Raw genomic sequence first — 22,792 nt, forward strand, 5'->3', positions numbered from 1 at the left:
GAGAAAGATCTGTTGCTCTGACACAACCATGGGGTCACCGTGAGTTGGAATTGACTCCACAGCAACTAGTTTCATTACACAAGGGTGCGCCACATAACATCTGTTGGAGCAAAGTCCACCTGCATATACATACATGATCCAATAAGGTTATAATAGAATTCAGAAAGCCGAACAGAGAACAGGACATAGTGGATGCACTTTGCCAAGTACTGCACATCCTATCTGTCTCTCTCTAGCTCTCCGGGTCCCACATCAGCCTCAGCCCTGGGGTGGCATGGGTAAGAGGTTTCAGCACCCATCCTCGGCTGTCTATCGCACCATGCTTGCCTCGGGGGGGACTGCACAGATGCCACTGGAGCTGCCTAGGGAGATTGCACATGACGCCACTGCCCCACTTGGCCAGGGCTCCCTGTGTTTCAGGCCCTGGCTAAAGACCTCGGATCCTCCCATGGTGGTGGTCACCGGACAGTCTGGGCTGCAGAGATGGTGGGAGGAGGCGCAGGAAAAGTGACAAAGGAGGAGGAAGCAGAATAGAAGGGTTTGGGACTGGAAATGTCTAAAGTCCATTATGGGGGATGGGGAAGGCAAGCAGGAAAGAAGGAAGGGAGGACTGCTGGCAGTGAGCCTGTGGGTGGCCTGCTGGTCAGTGAATGCGTGCCGTGGCTGGGGTCAGGTATGGCTCTCAGAGATTGAGCAGTTATCACGCAAGACCTGTGACAGCAGAGCCAATATTTTCTCAAAATCCCTCAGCTTGGAGGGAGTAGCGTGAGTCTCGGGCCTACCTGGTGATCTTCCTGCATGCATCTCACCTTTATATAATATGGTGTTAACACAACATTCAAATCACATAACATCCTACTTCACAGAACGTATCATGGATGTTAAGTGACACAAACTTTTATATATATACATATATATCTTGATAAGGAAAGAGTGTAACCATAAGACCAAACTAGGTGACAAGTTTGAGAATCAGAATCTGCAGTGCAATGAATCGCTTTTATATGGCCTTTCTCACCATGGTCTTGTAACTCCCACCAAATGACTGGGTGAGACTATGCAAATAAGGTGCTTGTGGCCCACCAAGGGGATTAGACAGCTTGCTAATAATGCAAATAAGGTGCATGAAACCCTACGGAGGGGATTGGTCAGTTTTACCATCCCGCTAGGCTTCAGATGAATCATCCCAGAAGTGGAAAGCGGGGACCTTACTATCACCAACAAAGAAGAGCTAAGAGTGGCGTGCATTCTTTAGACCTGAGATCCCTGCACTGAGAACCTCCTAGACCCAGGAGACGAGAAAGAGAGCTATAACACCAGAGACAGTGAGAGATGACAAGCAGCAGCAGAAGAGAAATGGCGGCAGAACCAGGAGACTCTCAGGGATGGTGGAGTGAGCTTCCAGGCCCTTGGAGCTATTAAGCTGAGCACCTTCAGGCAGGAGGCTTGCTGGTGGAATAGAGTGCCTCTGGGCACTTACTGGGGGAGTTAAAGAGGTTTGCAACACTTGCTTGAGCAGAGCAGAGGCTAGGCCGAGTGACCAAGGGCCAGAGAGAAGCCTGCCTGCGGGCATGGCTAAGAAGAGGCTGTCCTGATCAAAGAACTGTATCCTGAATTGTAACCTGTTACTTCCCTAATAAACCCCATAATTCTAAGTACGCTTTGCGACTTCTGTGTGGCCACTGCAACTAATTATTGAACCCAGCAGAGAAGTAGAGAGTGTCGTGGGAGGGATGGCTGGTGTCAGAATTGGTTAAAAAAAAAAAAGGCTGGAGGTCGTAGGTATGTCTGACATCCACCTCATAGCAATCAGCCTTGGGCTGTTGATGCTGATGGTAATTCTCTCTCCCCCTTGTAAAGTTAGAGGAGGTCAGATGCCACTGCCACACCCTTTTCACAGAATTCTTAGCCAGGTAGAAGCAGCCTCTTTGTTCTTGGGGACCCTGCAAAGACTTCATCTAAGGCAGCTGCTCAAAAGGTTTTTCTTGTCTTACCCAACATTCATCCCTGCTAATGTAACTGCTTCCAGACTGATGACAGCATAAAGTATCATCCCAGCAAAAGGAGAAAAACAGCGTTCCTGTTTGGGTGGGAAATACGTTATATTCAGAAGGAGCTGCAGGACCTGCAAGAGCTGGGATAATAGATGTGGGAATGGATTTTGAGCAGGTGGAACCTGCACATGGGAGGTGGATTGTAAGTCAATGCCTGGGAGAACTTCTGGACATGGGAGCACACACCTGTGACTCGGGGTTCAGTGTCCTGGAGCCAACCTAATATGCTTCTGGGGTGGCATCTTTCACTTGGACTGCAGCCTTCAGTAAAAGAGGTGGAGATACCAGAACTGCCATGGTGGTGCATTGAGCAATTGTTGAGAAGGTCAGGGGGACTGGAGTATTAGAAACATTTGATCATGTGAGACCAGCGATCCTACCTCCAAACTCAATCTTTGGGAGGACAGAGACACTCCTGTAATAGGGAATGTGCTGGTGAGGAGTCACACCTGCGTCTTTGAGAAGCTTAGTGTTGGCCCTTCTCTATAAGCCATGGTTGGAAACGAGAGATGCTACCATGGAACTGCTCATCAACAGCAGATGGAAATATGCGAATCATCAGCATACGGGTGGTGTTTAAACCACAAGCAGGACGGGATTGTGGGGGAGCATATAGAGAGAAAAAAAAAGGGTTCCAACACTTCAAGGCTAGGCATAGGGGGAGGAGCCAACCAATGAATGAGTAAAAATAAGTCACTTCCTTGCTTTCCATACACATACTGTGTACCTGTGTGTACAGTCAGACATGGGGAAGCCTTTGAAACCCCCAGACAAGGCCAGAGCACCTCCTTGGGAACAATGAGCAAAAGGAGATGGATCAGGTGTGCCCAAGACAGTGTGTCTGGTTCATGAGGAAGGAGCCAGAGGGAAGGGCATCTGAGATGTGTTTGCAGAGAGCTTGGAATGCCCAACGAAGGAGGGAGAAATCCACTCGGTAGGAAGAGCAATTGGCGGATTGTCAGCAGAATAGTGCCAAGAACAGCAGCCCTGGGAATGTTAGCCATGGTTGTCATGGATGCCATAGGTTAGTTGTAGAGTTCTTCCACAGTGAAGACAGGAAGCCAAAAGGACCTTGTATTTGTTATCTAGGGCTGCAGGATATACGTGCCACAAAATACCACTCCACTTCTCAGTTGTAATTGTAAACTGAATTGTGTGGTTACTGGTGTCATGTCCTGGCCCTCATTAGCCTGCAGACGCTGCCAGGCAGGGGCCCATCTACAGGAAATAGTGCTTGTCATGGATTGAATTGTGTTCTCCCAAAAATGTGTGTATCAGCTTGGCTGAGCCATGATTTCTGGTATTGCGTGATTGTCCACCATTTTTTCAGCTGATGTTGTAAATCCTGCCTCTATGATGTTAATGAGGTGGGGATGAGCAGCAGTTGTGTTAGTGAGACAGGACTCAATCTACAAGATTGGGTTGTGTCTTGAGGGAATCTCTTGAGATATAAAAGAGAGAAGTGAGCAGAGAGACAGAGGGACCTCATACCACCACAAAATTAGTGCCAGGAGCAGAGCACGTGCTTTGGACCCAGGGTCCCCATGCGGAGAAGGCCCCTAGTCCAGGGGAAGGTTGAAGAGAAGGCCAACAGAGAGAAAGCCTTCCCCTGGAGCTGACACCCTGAATTTGGACTTGTAGCCTACTTTAAGGAAATAAACTTCTCCTCGTTACAGCCATCCACTTGTGCTATTTCTAGTGTAGCAGCACTAGATAACCAAGACAGCACCTACGGCAATTAGTTTTAAATGACTGAATGATCTCTCAGCTGGCGAGGGAAACTGCGATGGTCAATAGAAACTGCTCACTAGCTCCCCTCCTCAAGCAGTGCCCAGGGCCACACCCTACCTGCCATTCCTTGGCGATGCCTCTGCAGCCAGTCAAGGGACTGTGTTGGTTTGTGCTCACCATGGTGTGTTCTTGGAGCCAGACACTGCCTGGCATGCAGCCGGAGCTCAGCATCCAATACTAGCGGGTGAATGGAAGCGTGAGCAGGAGCGTGGTGCTCACCCACAGCTCTGAGCCCCAAGCCGGATTCAGAATAAGCCCTCAGCACATTACAAGGTGAACTTGGCAAGTCACATATGTTCTCAACTGACGCCAGCACAAACAACCTCATGGCCCAGTGTCTATGAAGGACAGTTACGACAACACAGCACATATAAGGGAGAAAAGGACATGGCAAGTCACTCAACCTATCTGTCTCCATTTCTTCATCAGAACAATGGTGATGACATTGGATTCTCTGCCATACGGGGTTCTTGTGGATGAAATAACCTCCACAAAATGTTTAACGCATTGCCTGGTGCATCACGATCAGTCCATGGTCGCTTCTATTATCACAATGACAACATGGTTTAGTCATGGAGTTCAGCCTCCTCCTGGCTCATGTCACCCGACTGCCCTTACCCTCATGCCACTTGAAGCTGGTCAACTTCTCTTTTCTTTCCACATGTTCAGTGACAGTAAGTCTTTCATCTGGGCAATCCTTAGCACACACAACACTGCTTTACCTATTCATTCATGGACCGGGGCCCGTCAGTCCCGGTAGGAAACCACACGCATCCATGCCACGCGTCCCGCACATCTGGTTTACAAGAATGGCTCTGGTTGGCTGTCCATTGACCTTTCCCTGCCAGGTTTCTAATTTTAAAGGATTTGACTGCCACAAACAAGTCTCAGCTCTAAAAGGACGCTCAAAATTTGGGGTCTTGGTCAACTCCAAAGCTGCCTGGATCTTTCATGGATGGCCTTCACCTTGTATGTGGCACCCAATGCCCAAAGCCTCTGGAATAAACAGCTCAGCTGGAGAGAGCTGCCAGTGCCCACCTGCCTGCCTGTTTGGGTTTGGAACTAGACGGGCTCTCAGCATCATCTTGGGCATGTGACTACAATGCAGACTCCAGGGCCCCATGCAAGTCTGATTCTAGGGATCTGGGCTGAAGCCCTGGTATCCGCATTTTCCTATGCCCCTTGAGGTTCCCAGTGCAGGTGGTGGCCAGGCTGCCCTGCTCCATGGGATCCAGCCCTCAGCAGGCAGAACCTATGGGCTTCCTCGCCAGGAGGGTGCAGAAAGCTCACTGCTCTGCCCACACACCAGGGGTAATACTGTGGATGGCTGCCAGGATCCTCTGGCTGGCCTCTGCCCACGTGGCCATGGCTCGCGGCCTGCCCAGATTCCAGCTGACCTGGCCAGAAGCCCTGCTCTCCCCACACTTGTGGAGCTCTAAGGCTCCCTCAGGCAGTGCTGTCAACAGCCAGAGCACTCCCATGAAGCAGGGCCATGGCGGGGCTAGGCCGACCCCTCTGGGAAAACCCTGGCTCTCTCCCAGTGCTGTGCTGCCAGCAGTAGGTGTGGTGCAGGGGTTGGGCGAAGTAGGTGGCGACTGTGGCTGCCTCCCAGGGGCTCCCCTGCTGGAAACACTTGGAACAACAATCCCAGGAACAACCTAAAGGACCTAGGGAGGGGTAGCAGCCAACAGGCAGGAGAAGGGGTCTTGGTGAACTCACTTCCTCTTAGCTCCACCTCCACAGCGCATGTCTTTATCCCCATTCCACACATGAGGAAACCAAGGCCCCAGGAGGCTAGGGAAGTAGTGTTCATTGAGGTGAAACCGGTAAACACGGAACAGGAAGTCACCTAAGTCACAGGGGATGCCTTAGTTGACCCCGTTTGATATCAAGAGCAGCTGTGTGGGGGAGGGCAGGCAAGAGTCTCCCCAGGCCTGAACACTGCTGGCCACCAAAGCTGATGGAAACAGCTGGCCTTCACCAAAGGCTGTGTCCAGGCCCAGCCTGAGTGCTCTAGACAAAACACCTCACGGAAACCTCCCTGTACTCCCAGAAGGGAGACACCTTTATTTTTGTCCTTTTATAGGTAAGGAAACCAGTTGCGGTCCAGTCAATTCCAACTCATGGTGACCCCATGTGTTACAGAGCAGAACTGTGCCCCATGGGGTTATCTTGGTTGTAATCTTAGGGAAGTAGTTTGCCATGCCTTTCTTCTACAGTGCCGTTGGGTGGATTTGAACCACCGACTTTTCGTTAGTAGCTGAGAACAAACTGTTTGCACCACCCAGGGATCTTCTGTAAGGAAACTGAGGTTCAAAAAAGATACGTAAGTTGCTCGAGGTCACCCAGCTACTAAGGGATGGAACTGTACTTGGAAGCCAGGCAGTGGCCTGGAATCCCGCGCTCTTAAGCCAGTGCTGGCCTGCAGTGGATCCGGGAGTTTCTTCTGTTTCAGAACCACCTGGAGGGCTAGTTGAAACCCTGAGTGCTTGGCTCCACTCTCACAGGTCCTGGGGTGGGCGGGGCCTGAGAATTTGCATTTCTGAAAGTTCCCAGGGGATTCTGATGCTGCTGGTCAGGGTCTCCGCCCTAACTACTGGAGGCACTTTCCTGCCTGCATGCTTTTGAGTATGACCTTTGTCTTGGCTGCAATGCGCCCTCCTTGGTCACCCTAGGGAAGTCCTCCAGGTACACTCCCTGGGCATCCCTTCCTCTTTGACCCATGACCCCCTTGTAGCACCCACCCCAGCATTCTGTTGCTACTCCGTATAACACCCTGTTTGACTGTGCATCCTTACTTTTGTTTTTGTCTGTCTCCCATGTTAGGTTCTTACTTATCCAAGGGAGGTGACCTTGTCCTATTTGCCTTTCTATGCCCAGCAGCAAGTACAGGCTTGAAGAAATGTTTGTTAATGAATGAATGGCTCCATATACCTAACTTCCAGCCCTCCTTAGCCCTGGCCCAACCACGTTTTCATGCTTTCTATATTCCGTTGACTCATGCACCTGCTCTGAACTGTTTGCTTCCAGTAACAGCCTCAGGTCTGGCAGGTGAAGCAACGGGGCCCAGGAAAATAAAAGGTAAGATTGATGCTAACAATAGTCAGGATCAGTGCGAGATACAAGCCTGTGGGACTGACACAGCAGTTCTCAGAGTGGGGCCTGGGGCCGCCTGAGGATCCACAAGGTCCAATCTCTTTCCATAATAATGCTCAGATATTTTTGCTTTTTTCACTCTAATTCTCTCCCAAGGGTACAATGGCATTTTCCAGTCGCTCCCTGACCTGTGAGGACTCAGCCCACTTGAGGCATAATCTGATAGGAGAATCCAGCTGTCTTCTATGAAGCCAGACATGACAGAGAGTTGCAAACCTGTAAAGCAATGATGCTCCTGTCACTCAATTTCTGAATTTCACTTACTTTGTGAAGTATAGTTTATTTTTATAAAATCTATTATTTGTCTTAACATGTAATGCTTCTCTTACTGTTATCCTTATATGAATGAATAATTTTTAAATTTCTCACTTTTAATGTCAACACAATAAACACTCATAGATATCACCCACATGGATGCAAGCCCTTTGGCATCCTCAGTAAACGCTAAGAGTGAAATGGGGTCCTGAGACCAAAATGCCTGAGAACCACTGGCATTAAGGAACTGGTGAATGAGTACAGCTTAATCTGATGCTCCAAAGGGAACGAAGTGAAGAGGATTTCATGCTATGTTAGGGTGTGGAGGAAATTTACTTTCTAAAGATTACATTATGGGTTCTTTTTTCTCTATGATGATGGTGCAGGTACCACAGAATGCAATTGTAGGAGTGCAAGCATGGAATTTTTTTTGTAATACACGCCTTAACTTGTAAATTCTCTTGCTTTGTTTTCATAGCAGGAGGGTATCGAAATGGAATCCAAATAAGGAATCATATGGAGTACAGCTTAAAAACTCCCCGTGATAAAGAAATGGGCAACGACAGGTGTTAGAGAAATCATCAAGGGAACGGGTCTGGGTTAAGATCATGGGACTCCAATCAAGGAAGTCAGTTGCATACTGGGTCCATGGCAACAAGGAGCTAGAGGAGGTTTCCAGGCAAAACCTTAAAATGCCTTGTTTCCGTGGCATCGTTCATCACCACGTGCATGGAAATGTTACTTGGGGAACTGGGTCTTATGTCTTTAAGTTCCTTGTGGGGTCCACTGGACTGGGGGAGGGATTTCATGTTAAAACAGTCCTGCTCAGATGACGTAGGTGAGGAGAAGATCTGGAAGAACAATTTTTAGAATCAGTTCCAAGACCGTTGAACGTTAAGAAGAGGCAGGGGTACGGAGGAGGAGGAGAAAGAAAAAGAAAGAGTAGAGTCTTCTCAAACCTTAAACTCTTGTAAAATGGGGACTTTGTGGCCATTTGAAACTGCAGCTGCCAGTGAGGAGAACTGTGAGCATTAGTTTCCTTGGAGTTGAATCTGACTTGTGGCAACCCCATGTGTGCAGAGTAGAACTGCTCCTTAGGGTTTTTAACACCGTGACCTTTCAGAAGCAGATCACCAGGCCTGTCTTCCGAGTCGCCTCTCGGTGGGTTTTTACAGCTAAATTTTCGGCTAGTAGTCAAGGACTTGTTTGCACCTACCAGGGACTCCTTGCATTACTAGGGATAATATTAATTTGTATAGGAAGGTTAGGGAATGAGACTTTGTAAAGAAAGACAAAACCAGGAAGAAGCCATCACTGGATTAGCCCTGGTTGCAACCACAGTGGTGAGTTGGGCCAAGATCACAGTTGGAAGCCAACCAACCAGACCCTGGGACTGAAGGACATGGAGCCAAGCACCATCCCGTCCAGAAAGAGCTGCAAAGTATCACAAATTGAACAGGTTAACACAATCTGAATTTATGATCTCGAAGTTTCCATGGGTCAGGAGTCCAGGCACAGCTTAGTTTGGGCCTCTGTTCCCAAAGCTGCAATCAGGTGTCTGCTGGCCGAGGTCCTGTCTGGAGGTACTGGAGAAGACGCCTCTTCCAGCTGAATTCAGGCTGCTGGAAGAACCCAGTTCTGTGTGTCTGTAGGACTGAGGTCCCTGTACCCTGACTGGCTGCTCTCCACACCTAGAGGCCACTCACACTCTTTCTCACGTGGCTCCCTCCTTTTCAAGCCAGCGATGGCACGTCCAGTCCTCCTCGAGCTTCTAAACTCCCTGACTTGCCCTGTGCCACATCTCTCTGACTCACTCTTCTGCCATCAGCTGGAGAAAGTTCTAATTTTAAAGGCTACTTTTGGCTGCTTACCAATAGCTTGGCAGTTCGAGTTCACCAGCCACTCCTTGGAAACCATATGGAGCAGTTCTTCTCTGTCCTGTAGGGTCTGTATGAGTTGGATTCCACTTGGTGGCAACGGGTTTAGTTTGGTGATTATACTAAGGAGCCCTTGTGGTGGTGCGGTGGTTAAGTGCTCAGCCGATAACTGAAAGGTCAGCATCTCAATCCCACCAGCCATTCTACGGGATAAAGATGGGGCAGTCAGCTTCCGTAAAGATTACAGCCTTGGAAACCCTATGGGGCAGTTCTAGTCTGTCCTATAGGGTTGCTATGAGTCAGAATCAACTGAAAGGCAACAGGTTTGGTTTTCTGCTTTTGGTGATTACACTCGGCCCACCCAGATCATCCAAGCTAACCTCCCTCTGCTAAGGACAACTGATTAGTGACCTTAATTACGTCTGCAGAGTCCCCATTGCCACATAACATGACATAGCCACAGGCATATGTAACATTACACATTCCTCGACACAGGGGTCAACATCCTGCCAAGCATAGAGTAATGCTGTGTCTCTGGGAAGAATCCCTTTGGAAACTCTACTTTTCGTTGACCAGAGGGTTATTTTCTGTTCTGTTTGCAAAAGCTCTCAATCCTTACAAATAGCTTTCGAACTGCTCTTGGCATGTAATTGCAGCGCTTCCCTTAGCAACTGCTGGCGCTAGTGACTGACCTCTTTCCTTCTGCAGACCGCTCTTGCGTATTTTTCCACAAAATGTTCTTCCACAGCATATTTAAAGAGCCTTGCTGCCTGTTATGTAAAGCGCTTCCTTATCCCCCCCCTCACTACTGCCCTGGACTACTGCCCTCTCTTGGCCTTACCAGGACTCTGCTCTCTCCTCTGCCCAGGCTGCTGACATCCTCTCTCTTAGTCCTCCACCCTTGAAGACTAAGCTCAGAAAGTGTCTCCTCCAGGAAGCCCCCGGAGATTACCCTCTCTGCCCTAAACACACAGGCGCCTCAGGAGGTGGCCAGCAGGTAGCAAGTGCTCAAAGAGGCCGCTATGCTCCCTGATGTTTCTCTACTGGCACCTGCAGCAGGAGACATTGCCCGCCCCCTCCATCTGGGTGCCCGGCTGCCAGCACAGGCTGCCCCATGGAGCAAGCACCTCTGGATGTCAGTGAATGGACCTGCCCACCAAGTGCATTGACTGCCCCCACCCAGCGCCCGTCTCCTAGGGGAAGGGGGCTTTCAAAGCCAGGGAGCCCTCGCTGGTGACAAATGAAAGCACAGACCCCCAGGACAGGATGTGGCCTTGCCCCTCTCCTCTGAGCAGCTTTGTCAACAGAAGGGGAAGGAGGTTTCATCACTAAGCTTGCAGGTCACCAGTCCCCAAGCCATTCCCCTCCTCTGGGGGTGCCCAGAGACCTGCAGGGAGCAGCTTTCCTGATGGAGGTTCTGTGGCCTGCAGTGTCCAGGGCCATCCTTAGGCCCCAGGTGCAGCAGCTCTGCTCCTACCCTACCCAGGTGACATATCGGCTCCTCCCCTCAGCCTTTTCCCAAACTCCACCTTCCAGAACATCCCAGAAGCCATTTGGGGCTCCTCGACCTATTGTCCACTCACCCTGTCCCAGCTAGACCTGGGGATCTGCCTGGGTGGGGAGATGAGAGGTGCCACCCCTCCCCGCTCTCAGGATCCCCCCACCACCACCTCCTGGCTCTCCCTCCCAGTGCAGAGCCCCTCATGGGTCCTCCCTCAGCATATAGTCATGCAGGACCCTGCCAGCGGACAGGTGGGCAGAGGTCCCCTTCAGACCCCCGGGTGAGCCCCTCTTGCAAGACCTGCTGCTGGAGCACATGGGTGTATGGCCTCGTGGGGTGAGGATCCCTAACCCTGGCATAGGACTCCCCTCGTACCCCCCAGCAGTCTCCCTGTGAATGTACACATGGCGAGGGTGAAAATATACACACCTCCAGTACTGCAACTAAAGTCCTGGCTCCCTCCGGAAATCTTGAGAGGGGGAGGGGTGGGGAGAGAGAGATGTGTCCCTAGCTCTGAGCTGTGCTGCTAGAGCCCCAGGCCAGGGAGGCTCTGACCCAGCCCAGCCAGGGCACAGCTTATCCTGGGGGCTGTTGCCTGACAAGGTTGAGGGCCCCACACAACAGGGGCTGTGCTGGATCTGGGTCAAGGAAGCATCCTCCTCAGAACACCCAGTACAGCCCGAGGGGACAGGCTGCCTGCAGGAGCCCAGCCAGTGGAGGCTGTTGGCCAGGGTGGGAGGCAGAGGCCCCGGGGCCTTGGGAGGCCACAGTCTGCCAGGGGCAATGCCAGCCCTGCTCTCTGTGTCCAGCTTTGTCCAGGCCTCCCCACACGCCCAGTTCCCGCCCTGGGAGAATCTCACAGGCTCCGGGGTGAGGTGGTCCCAGGCTTCTGCTGGCCCAGCTCAGCCCTTGCTCTTCAGGGCCTTCCCGCCCCAATCCACCCTGGGCCCCTCCGGGCCACAGCCTCTGTGAGGTCCCTTCAGTCCTGCCCCCACCCTGCTACCAGGAAGCTGGATCCCCGCCTGGAGTGTGGGAGTGTCGGTCTCCACGACCTGCACTCCCTCCCTTCCGGGTGTCATCACATCCCAGGCCTCCTGCGGAGCCTGGCACTGGACACTGCCTCTCCCGGTCGAGGGCAGCTCAGCCCTGGACAGCAGGCCTTGAGGGCAGGGTGCCCAGGCCCAGCCTGAGTGCTGGGAGGCCCCGAGGGTGGCCCTGGCAGGGACCAGAGCCCACCCGCCTGGTGCGCCGTTCACACCGGTCATGTTAGCCAAGGGCCTGGTTCCAGGTGTGCGTCTGTCGCCCTCTTCACGACCGTGATCTGCAGGAACTGGCCCTCCGGATGGTAGTACAGGTGGCACAGCAGATGCTGGCTAAGGGACAGCCGGGTGGGTAAGCAGAGGCACAGCACCCAGGGGGACCCTCTGCGGGCACCTGGAGACGGGAGACGGGGTGCGGCAGCCCAAAACACCAGAACCAGGCGGTGGTTCAGAACCTGCGCAGGAGCGTAAGGAGGCGGAGGGCCTCCCCAGGTGGCTCCCGAGCAGAGGAGCCGACAGGCACCCAAGCAGGAGCCCCAGTCTCTCTTGGAGGACAAAGATGATGCGCCTTGACGCCTGTTTTTCGAGACTGCAGCGCAGCACCTGTGCATGGCAGGTGGGGGTGGGGGTGGGGAGATGCGCTCTCCAAGAAAGAATCAGTGTCCTTGTGAGCCCAGCACCCAGCCAGCCTCCTTCGCTGGGCTTCCGGGCTGTCTCCATGAACAATATGCTGAGGGTCCTTCCACTGTGTTTCAGGGTTGTCACTGTTAACTACCTGTAATGGTCCTTGAACTGTGGCTCTAGGGATTTCACCATTAACCACGTGCTGTGCGTCCTTTTGCGCAGTCCCTGGGTGGGGTAAACAGTGAACACGCTTGACTGTTAACTGAAAGGTCTGCCCAGGTGCACCTCAGAAGAAAGTCCTGGTGATCTACTTCCAAAAAAATCAGCCATGGAAGGCCCTATGTAGCACAGTTCTACTCTGACACTCATGGGGTCTCCATGAGTTGGAGTCAACTTGACTACAACTGGTTTATGGTGGGTCGTTAACCAGCATAGGGAGCCCCTGGGAGGTACGAAGAGTGAAAGCGCTTGGCTGCTAACCAAAAAGTTGGTGATTTGAGTCCACCCAGAAGCGCTTCAGAAGAAACGCCTGGCAATCTACTTCCAAAAAAATCAGCCATGGAAAACCCTATGCAGCACGGTTCTACTCTGACAGTCATGGGGTCGCCATGAGTCACAGTCTACTCAAAGGTAACTATTTTGTTTTTTTACTGGTGAGTCCTTCCACTATGTTTCCAGGGCTTGGGCTGGACGTCCAGCACCTCTACTGACTAAGCCACGTGACCTCGGGCAAGTCCCAGAACCCTCCTGTGCCTGGTGTCCTTGCCTGGAGAAGAGGGGTCGTAACTGCTCCTGGCCCCTGCTGCCTGCCTGAGTTCAAACTCGGGGTTCCCATTCTGTGAGAAGAAAGCCACGGCTCCTTCTTCCCCAGCAGCTCGCTGCGAGCCATGGACCCCATCATGAGGAGGACAGAGCTGCCTCCTCCCAGGTGGCATCCTATACCAGGATGTGGTGGCAGTGACTCCCTCCTGGAAGACACCCCTGACTCACTGTTCTCTTAGGTTCCAAACTCTTCAGCTTCTTTAGGGTGTGTGGCTGATGGGGTGTGGGGCCATAGTAGTGCAAGGGCCCCGCTGTCTCTGCTGTCTCTTGTTGGGCCAGGTGAAATCATGGCTCTCAGAAGTCCATGCGGGCCTGGAAGCAAGGTGTAGGGGTGGAATGGCCAGGGCCATGGAACACACAGCGTGGAGGGTACAGGTCATGGCGATCTGCCTGTGTTGACACCAGGTGGCTGTGTGCCAGGCCTCATCACCAGCAGAATGATGTGTCCTTGAACAGGGCCATAGGCCCCAAGGGCTCCTTGGTGGTGATGTGGGCAGCTTTTGGCCATGCTGGGGACGCATCTGCCCCTCCTGTGGCCAGCAAATCTGTCTTAGAAGTACAGCCAGAATGCTCCTTAGAAGCAAGGATGGCGAGACTGCGTCTCACATACTTTGGACATATTACCAGGAGGGATCAGTCCCTGGAGAAGGACATCATGCTTGGTAAAGTAGAGGCTCTGTGAAAAAGAGAAAGACCCTCAAGGAGACGGATTGACACAGTGGCTGCAACAATCAGCTCAAGCATAGCAACAATTGTGAGGATGGCACAGGACTGAGCAGTGTTTCATTCTGTTGTACGTAGTGTTGCTATGAGTCCGAACCGACTCAACGACACCTCACAACAAATATCTTAGGGCCCCAAAACAACACAAATTTTAGAGCTAGAAGATGACTATTTAAAATATCTGAAAAAGTCACTGTAGGTTTCCTTTTAGTACACTTAGATATGCACTGCCAGAGGAACTGTTTACCTTCGTTAAAATCTCAAGGGTTAAAAATTCCAACATCTATTTTTTAAAGTATGAATTCTCTGGTTCACACCAGAGTGAAGACTGTGGTGACCTGAGGTTGCAATCCCTGTATGCAGAATCAAATTCAATTGTTTTTTCAGACTACAGATATACTTATGGATCAAACCCAACAGATGTGCCCTTAGGCATCCTTAGTCCCTCTGCCAGGGAGAAGGTTCTTTAGTGAGAACAGGGCCAGATGAAGCTTTTCAATGAAAGCTGAGAGATGGCATGGAGAGTTTCCCTCATGGGTGAGGAGAATGCCATCTCCAGGGGCACACCTTGAGGCTTTTTTCCTGGGCTTCACTTTCTGAAGGAAAACACTTGCCCTGGTCTGTGAACAGCCTTCTAAAGAATTATCTCTGTGCCTTCCCCCCTTAATGTTGTACACATCACAATTTTGTATATGCCTGCCTTCAGCTAGGGTGTTTTTCCCCGGAACTTTCATCTTCTTACAGGTAATCTCAAAGGAGTAATAAACTTAACAGATGGAATGAGTTTACTATCAGGGAATGACTGATTGCCCCTTCTAGTAGAAAAGTTGAGGCTTGCTTGCATTATGAAGTGCCCTGCACATTCCAGAGGACTACACAAAATCAAAACCAAACCTGTTGCCATTGAGTCGATTACAACTCCTAGTGACCCTATAGGACAGAGTAGAAGTGCCCCATAGGGTTTCAATGAGCACTTGGTGGATTTGAACTGCCGACCTTTTGGTTAACAATCAAGCTCTTAACACCTGCAACACCAGGGTTCCCAGGGGACTACAGTGGGGTTGAAAGATGAAATATGCAAAAGTGCCCTAAAAGTTAATATTTTCAATGAAGAAATTTTTGGTTACTTTTGAAATTTAGGTTGGGACACAAATACAAATGGAAATATATCCATGTACATAATAGAGCACATGGGGCACAGTCATAACCAAACAGCTCGAGGGACTGAGTCACTGGGCTTGAGGCTTAGTTCCATAGTCTCGGGGCACATCTGGGTCAATTGGCATAACATAGTCCATAAAGACAATGTTCTGCATCCTACTTTGGTGAGTAGCCGCTGGAGTCTTAAAAGTTTTTGAGTGGCTATGTAAGTAAGATAAAACTAGTGTTCTCTTCCTGTCTAGAGCAAAAAAACAGTAAAGAAAATCAAAGTATCAAGGAAACAATTAGTCAAAGGACTAATGGACCACACGAACCACAGCTGCCACTAGCCTGAAACCAGAAGAACTAGATGGTGCCCAGCTACCGCTACTGACTTCTCTGATCTGGATCACAGGAGAAGGTCCTAGACAGAGTGGGAGAAAAAATGCAGGACAAAATTCAAATTTATAACAAAGACCAGACTTACTGGTCTGATAGTGACTGGTGAAACCCCCAAGACTATGGACCTTGGACATCCTTCAAACCTGGAACTGAACGCACTCCCTGAGATCACCTTTCAGCTGAACTATAGACAGGCCTATAATGTGAACAGTAACAGCCATGAGGAACATACTTCTCAGAACAATCAACCACACAAGACCAAAAGGGCAGCATTTGCCCAAAAACAAAGTTGAGAAGACAGGAAGTGGCTGGAAATATGGGCAAATGGAAATGGGGATCTCAGGGAGAAAGTGGGTAGAGTGCTGTCACATTGAGGGGATTGAAACTAATGTCATGAAACAAAAAGTGAATAAATTGTTGAATGTGAAACTAATTTACTCTGTGAACTTTCACTCAAACCACAATAAAATATTCACAAAATATTATACAGCATGATAAAGGGATATTTATCCCAGGAATGCAAATTTGTTTTAACATTTGAAAATCAATTACAGTAATATAGTACATCAAGAGGAAAAAAACACATGATTATCTCAATAGATGCAGAAAAAGCATTTGATGAAATTTTACATACCTTCACAATAAAAACACTCAACAAACTAGGAATAGAAGGGAACTTCCTCAACCTCATACAAGGCATCCATAAAGTACATAGCTAACATCATACTTAATTATGAAAGATTGAATTATTTCTCCTTAAGATCAAGAATAAGACAAGGATGTTCATTGGCTCTTGCGACTTATGTTCCACATTGTACTGGAGGTTCTAGCCAAGGCAATTAGAAAAGAAAATGTAATAAAAGGCATCCCGATTCTTTGGACCATAGTCTCGTGGGATATCCTGGTCAATTGGCATAATATAATTCATAAAGTCATGGTCTACGTGCTAGTTTCGTTAGTAGTGTCTCGGGTCTTAAAATCTTGTGAATGGCCATCTAAGATACAACTATTAGTCTCTACTCATCTGGAGCGAAAGAGAAAGAAAGAAACTAAAGATTCAAAAAAACTAGTCTACAGGACAAATAGTCTACACCAACCACGCCCCCATCTACCCTGAGACCAGTAGAACTAGATAGTGCCTGGCTACCACTACCGACCATTCTAATCAGGGCCACAATAAATGGACCCTGATAGAATGAGAGAAAAATGTGAAACAGAACCTCAAATTCCTAAAAAAAATAGACCTACTGGACTGGTTGAGACTGGAGGATTCCTCCAGACTATTGCCCTAGATACTCTTCAAACCTTAAACTAAAACTAATCCCTGAGATCACCTTGTAGCTAAACAACAAATTAGCTCAAAAAATAATGAATATTACCCATAAGTACTATGCTCCTTTAAAAAGTCACCTATAAGAGACCGAACAATCAACAATTACTGTAAAACAAAGACGAGACTATAATGGGGCAGAGACACTAGATTCGTGGAAACAGAACAACCACAACAGAAATGAGAATGTTAATGCATTGTGAAGAATGTAACCAATGTCCCTGAACAACTTGTGTAGAAATTGTTGAATGGTAACCTAAACTGCTGTGTAAACTTTCACCAAAAAACACAATAAAATATTATTTACAAAAAAGAAACTACTACCTAACAAGTTTTATGTAATATCAAAAAAGAATATCTATAATTATCTGAAAAGGCAATTAAAACACGCTCCTCTTCCTCAATGTCTTGGTTATCTAGTGCTGCTGTAACAGAAATATCACAAGTGTATGGCTTTAACAAAGAGAAATTTACTCTTTCACAGTCTAGTAGGCTAGAAGTCCAAATTCAGGGTGTCATCTCCAGGGGAAGGGTTTCCCTCTTTGTCGGCTCTGGAGGAAGGTCCTCGTCGTCATCAATCTTCCCCCGGACTAGGAGCTTCTCTGCGCAGGAACCTCAGGTCCAAAGGACACACTCTGCTCTGCTCCCAGCACTACTATCTTGGTGGCATGAGGCCCTCAATTCTCTGCTTGCTTCCTTTTCCTTTTATCTCTTGTAAGATAAAAGGTGGTGCAGGCCACACCCTAGGGAAACTCCGTTTACATTGGATCAGGGATGTGACTTTAGTAAGGGTGTTATACAATCCAACCCTTATCCTCTTTAACATAAAATTACAATCACAAAATGGAGGACAACCACACAATACTGGGAATCATGGCCCAACCAAATCGATGCACACATTTTTGGGGGGACATAATTCAACCCATGACACTCAACTACAAAAGAAGCACCCACATTGAAAAGAAAGAAATAAAGCTATCTCTATTTGTAGACGACATGATCTTGTACATAGAAAATCCCAAGAAATCCACTAAAAATTTATTAGAAATAAAAAGGAGTTCACCAAGGTTGTATGATACAAGATCAACATACAAAAATGCAATTGTATTTCTATACGGTACAAGAAGCATACCAAAAATGAAATTAAGAATGCAATTCAATTTACAATAACATCAAAACATTTAAAAAACTTAGGAATAATTTAAACAAAACAAGTACCAAACTATGAAAACTACAAATAACATTGGAATAAATTAAAGAAAACATAAATAAATGGAAAGACATCCATGTTTATGGACTGGAAGCGTTAATATTGTTAAGATTACAATACTCCTGAAATTGACCTCAAGATTTACCACAATCCCTAGCAAAACATCAGCTGACTTTTTTGCATAAATTTACATGCTGATCTTAAAATTTATATGTAAAAGCTGGGGACAGAAAGTAGATTAGTAGTTTCCACAGGTTAGGTGATGGAGGGAGAAAAGTGGAGTGACTGCTAATGAACATTGGGTTTCTTTTTGGGGTGATAAAAATGTTATGAAATTAGTGGTGACAGTTGCACAAAATAGTGAATATACTAAAATGTTACACTTTAGTATGATGAATTTTATGGCATGTAAGTTATATCTTAATAATTTACTAAAATACTTGTAATCAAAGGTTTATATTTTATATAAATAAGCAAGTAACAAATTTAAGATTAACCGCTAAAAGGATTGAAGTAGAATGTATTATCTCCAAACCAGTAGAGGATCTAATTGCTTTATGCCCTCAGATATTCATATATCTGACCTTAAATTTTCTGAGGAGAAACAGGTTGAAGTGAGGACAACATCAGAATGTGACCATGTGATATAGTGGCAGAAGGTGAAGTCAATTGTAACTGAGTAGGTCATGGATCTGAGAAGATAATGTGTTAGCTAGGTTTTCAACACATGTACTTGAAGACCTCAATATATTGTCCAAACTCAGATGGCGAGAAAAATAGTAAACCAGATGTCAAAGTCTTCAGGAAATTTGGTGAAGTACATAGTAGTTTGGAAGATTAAAGAACTAAGGAGTAGTACAGGTTTTTATTGATTACTAAGTTGCTCCTGACCTAAGCCATGATCTTTTCACTTGCCACATATGCATGCAAAAGCTGAATAATGAAAAAGGAAGAGAGAAGAATTGATGCCTTCGAATTATGGTGTTGGTGAAGAATATTGAATATACCATGGGCTGCCAGAAGAACGAATAAATCAGTCTTAGAAGAAATACAACCAGTTTGGATTGCTCAAGGAGAAAGATATGACTGTGAGATGGGGTTACACAACAAGCTATGTATTAGGGCCAATGCACGGATAGTCTTATGCTGGGGTTAGTCCTCCATGGTAGTATGTCTTCCATAGGCAAGTGGTGAAGGGAGCCACCAGAAGAGGAAGAGGGCATGGAAACTGCCACAGGAAAAGGGGGGGGGGAGGGGGGGGAAAGCTCTGTGAAATGTCCTTCTGCAACAAACTGGGGAGTTTCTGGGTAATAGAACTCCAAAAGACAGCAGTATGCCGGGGTCTTTATAATTACAGGGTTTTATCTTATCAGTGGCTAGCAGACCACCACCCATCTGACAGTTTGTTGTACTGTGTTGGCTTGTGTTGTTTTGATGCTGGAAGCTATGCAACCAGTATTTCAAATACCAGCAAGGTCACCCATGGTGGGCAGGTTTCAATGGAGCTACCAGACTAAACCAGTCTAGGAAATGATCTACTTCTGAAAATTAGCCAATGAAAATCCTTTGGATCACAACAGAATATTGTCCATTTTGTTCTGTTGCACATATGGTCACTATGAATTGGAACTGACTCCATGGCAACTAACAACAACAACATGGTTAGTAGATGTTGAGTGCAGTGTCATTGGATATGTAAATCAACTAGGATTCAAGTGGCTAAACTGTTTATTTGGGCTATTTTTTAAACAATTGGATGTGTTCAAATTTGAGTTTGTCACTGGAGGGTATTTTGGGGTCAAGAGGCCTCAGCTTGCAATGAAAATTAAACAACCTAGGGCCAATACACAGAGGCCATTTTTGGCTCATTTATACAACAGGTGTTTTATCTAGAAAGCTATCACCAAACTCAAGGTCACTAGATTTCCTCCTATGTAATAGTTTTGAATCTTACATTGAGGTGTATGATTCATTTTGAGTTAATTTTTGTGAAAGATGTAAGGTCTGTGTCTGGTTTTTTTTTTTTTGCATATGGATAGCTACTTGTTCTAGCACCATTTTTTGAAAAAGGCTATCATTTCTCCATTGAATTTCTTTGCTCCTTTGTCAAAGATCAGATGACTACATTTGTGTGGGGTCTACTTCTGGGCTCTCTATTCCTTTCTATTGGTCTAGTTTTCTATTCTTTGGACAATACCACACTGTCTTGATCACTGTACCTTTATAATAAGTCTTGAAGTCAGTAGTGTCAGTCCTTTAATCACATTAACTTTTAATTGCCCCAATTACAATGGCTGAGGGTTCTCCCACATTGAAACAAACAGGACCTTAACCTCCCACCATCTCACTGTCCTGTATCAATTTATTTCTGAGTCCTCAAAGGTGATCTCATGTGTGCTTTCAAACTAATCTATTAGTTACAGAAATCACATGGTATCAACCTTGTAACTCCTTTCCTTCTATAGTTTCTACTTGTCTTTAAAGCCTCTTATAGAACTTTACTGTTGCCACTTCTGATAGTTCTCATCATTGTAGGCCAAGGATGGATATCTCAAAACTCCTAGTTTCTTCTGCTAGGGCGAAGTCAGGGAAAATAGTTTCTTCCCTCTCTACTCCCCTGCAACTCTGGATCATCTTTTATCTCTGGATAACAGGCAGCTCCACTTTTCTCCAGAGTCTCCCAAAATCGCTTCTGAATTCTTCTATCAGTTTCTGACCTTCATCACTTTAATCACAGTATCTCAAATCCAGTCCAAAATTCTGTATTTGGAATATTCAAATTTTTGACTCATTGATTCCCCTCTTTATTTCCTAGCCCATGCTTCCAAGCAAAAAAATCTCCCTGTACTCCCAGTTACAAAATTGGTTTTGCATACCAGTGGAGTACCACATGTACTGGTGGAATTTAGGTGAGTTATCTATTCTATATGAACTAGGCCTGCGTCCAGGCCAGTCATCAAAAATGCCCTGATACAATCAAAATACATTCTACTGGTCACAAATGAGAGCAGATATTAGTGAGTCTTGGAAATATTTTGAGTTATTAACTTATGGGGTTTTTTTCCTCCTATTTTCCTCTTTCTCTTCACCTAATGCATGAGAGCTTTGCTTTCTTTGCCTTAGAGGAAACAAGTGGCAGATAAGAAAATATGTAGCTTGCAATTCTTTCTTATCTTTAGATTTGAAAATATTAAATCCTTAGGGGAAGGGTATTTGCAGGCAGAGAAAGAGTATGTTGAAGAATATGATGGCGAAATTAGGGCATTTCCAGAAAAACAGAAGTTTAGGGAATTTGCAAAAACCAAACCAAAATTACAAGAAATATTAAAGGGAGTCCTACAGTTAGATAATCAATAACATCAGATAATAATGCAAGACTAGATGACAGGACAGAGCAACCAGATATTGACTCAGATAGGGAAAACAAAAATAATTAAAGCTAAAACATTGAAAATAGGGAAACAGAGATATCAATATGTAAAAAAGGACAACATTAAAACAAAAAAGAGGGACTTAAAAATGCAGACATAGATTTTTCATATGGAAGGGAAGTCAAGGCGATACAAAGAAATAAAAGACTGGTATAAACATAGAAAAATAGGGGTAAATATTAAGGTAACCACAAAGGAATTTAACAATCCTACAAATCAAAATAAAAAAGTAAGAAAAATATAAAGACTCAGCAAACACAAAATCTACAACAATAAAAAAGATGAAAACAATACATGAAGAAAAATGACACAGCACAGACAATTAAGGGGAACAAAGAAACTGTGAACAACACACAGAAAGAGACATCAGGATGACAGCACTAAATTCGTACCTATCAATAATTACGCTGGATGTAAACAGACTTAATGCACCAATAAAGAGACAGAGAGTGGCAGATTGAATAAAAAAGCATGATCCATCTGTATGCTGCCTACAAGAGACACACCTTAGACTTAAAGAAATAAACAGGCTAAAACTCAAAAGATGGAAAAAAATATATCAGGCAAACAACACTCAAAAAAGAGCAGGAGTGGCAATATTAATCTCTGACAAAATAGACTTTAAAGTGAAATCCACCACAAAGGATAAGGAAGGGCACTATATAATGATTAAAGGGTCAGTACACCAGCAGGACATAACTATAGTAAATATTTACGCACCCAACAACAGGGCTCCAATATACATAAAACAAACTCTAACAGCACTGAAAAGAGAGATAGGCAGATTCACAATAGTAGTAGGAGACTTCAACACGCCTCTTTCGGTGAAGGACAGAACATCCAGAAAGAAACTCAACAAAGACACGGAAGAGATAAATGCTACAATCAACCAACTTGATCTCATAGACATATACCAAACACTCCACCCAACAGCAGCCAAGTATACTTTTTTTTCCAACGCACATGGAACATTCTCCAGAAAAGACCACCTATTAGGCCATAAAGCAAGCCTTAACAAAATCCAAAGCATCAAAATATTGCAAAGCATATTTTCTGACCATAAAGCCATAAAAGTGGAAATCAACAACACAAGAAGCAAGGAAAACAAATCAAACACATGTAAACTGAACAACACCTTGCTCAAAAACTACTAGGTTATAGAAGAAATTAAGGATGGAAAAAAGAAACTCATAGAATCAAACAAGAATGAAAACACATCCTACCAGAACCTTTGGGACACAGCAAAAACAGCGCTCAGAGGTCAGTTTATAGCAATAAATGCACACTTCCAAAAAGAAGAAAGGCCATAATCAAAACATTAACCCTGCAACTGGAACAAGTAGAAAGACAGCAGCAAAAGAAGCCCACAGGCGCCAGATGGAAGGAAATAATAAAAATTAGAGCAGAATTAAATGAAATAGAGAATAGAAAAACAA

Source organism: Trichechus manatus, unplaced genomic scaffold (genome assembly GCF_000243295.1).
Source record: "Trichechus manatus latirostris isolate Lorelei unplaced genomic scaffold, TriManLat1.0 scaffold00224, whole genome shotgun sequence".
Lineage (NCBI taxonomy): Eukaryota > Metazoa > Chordata > Mammalia > Sirenia > Trichechidae > Trichechus > Trichechus manatus.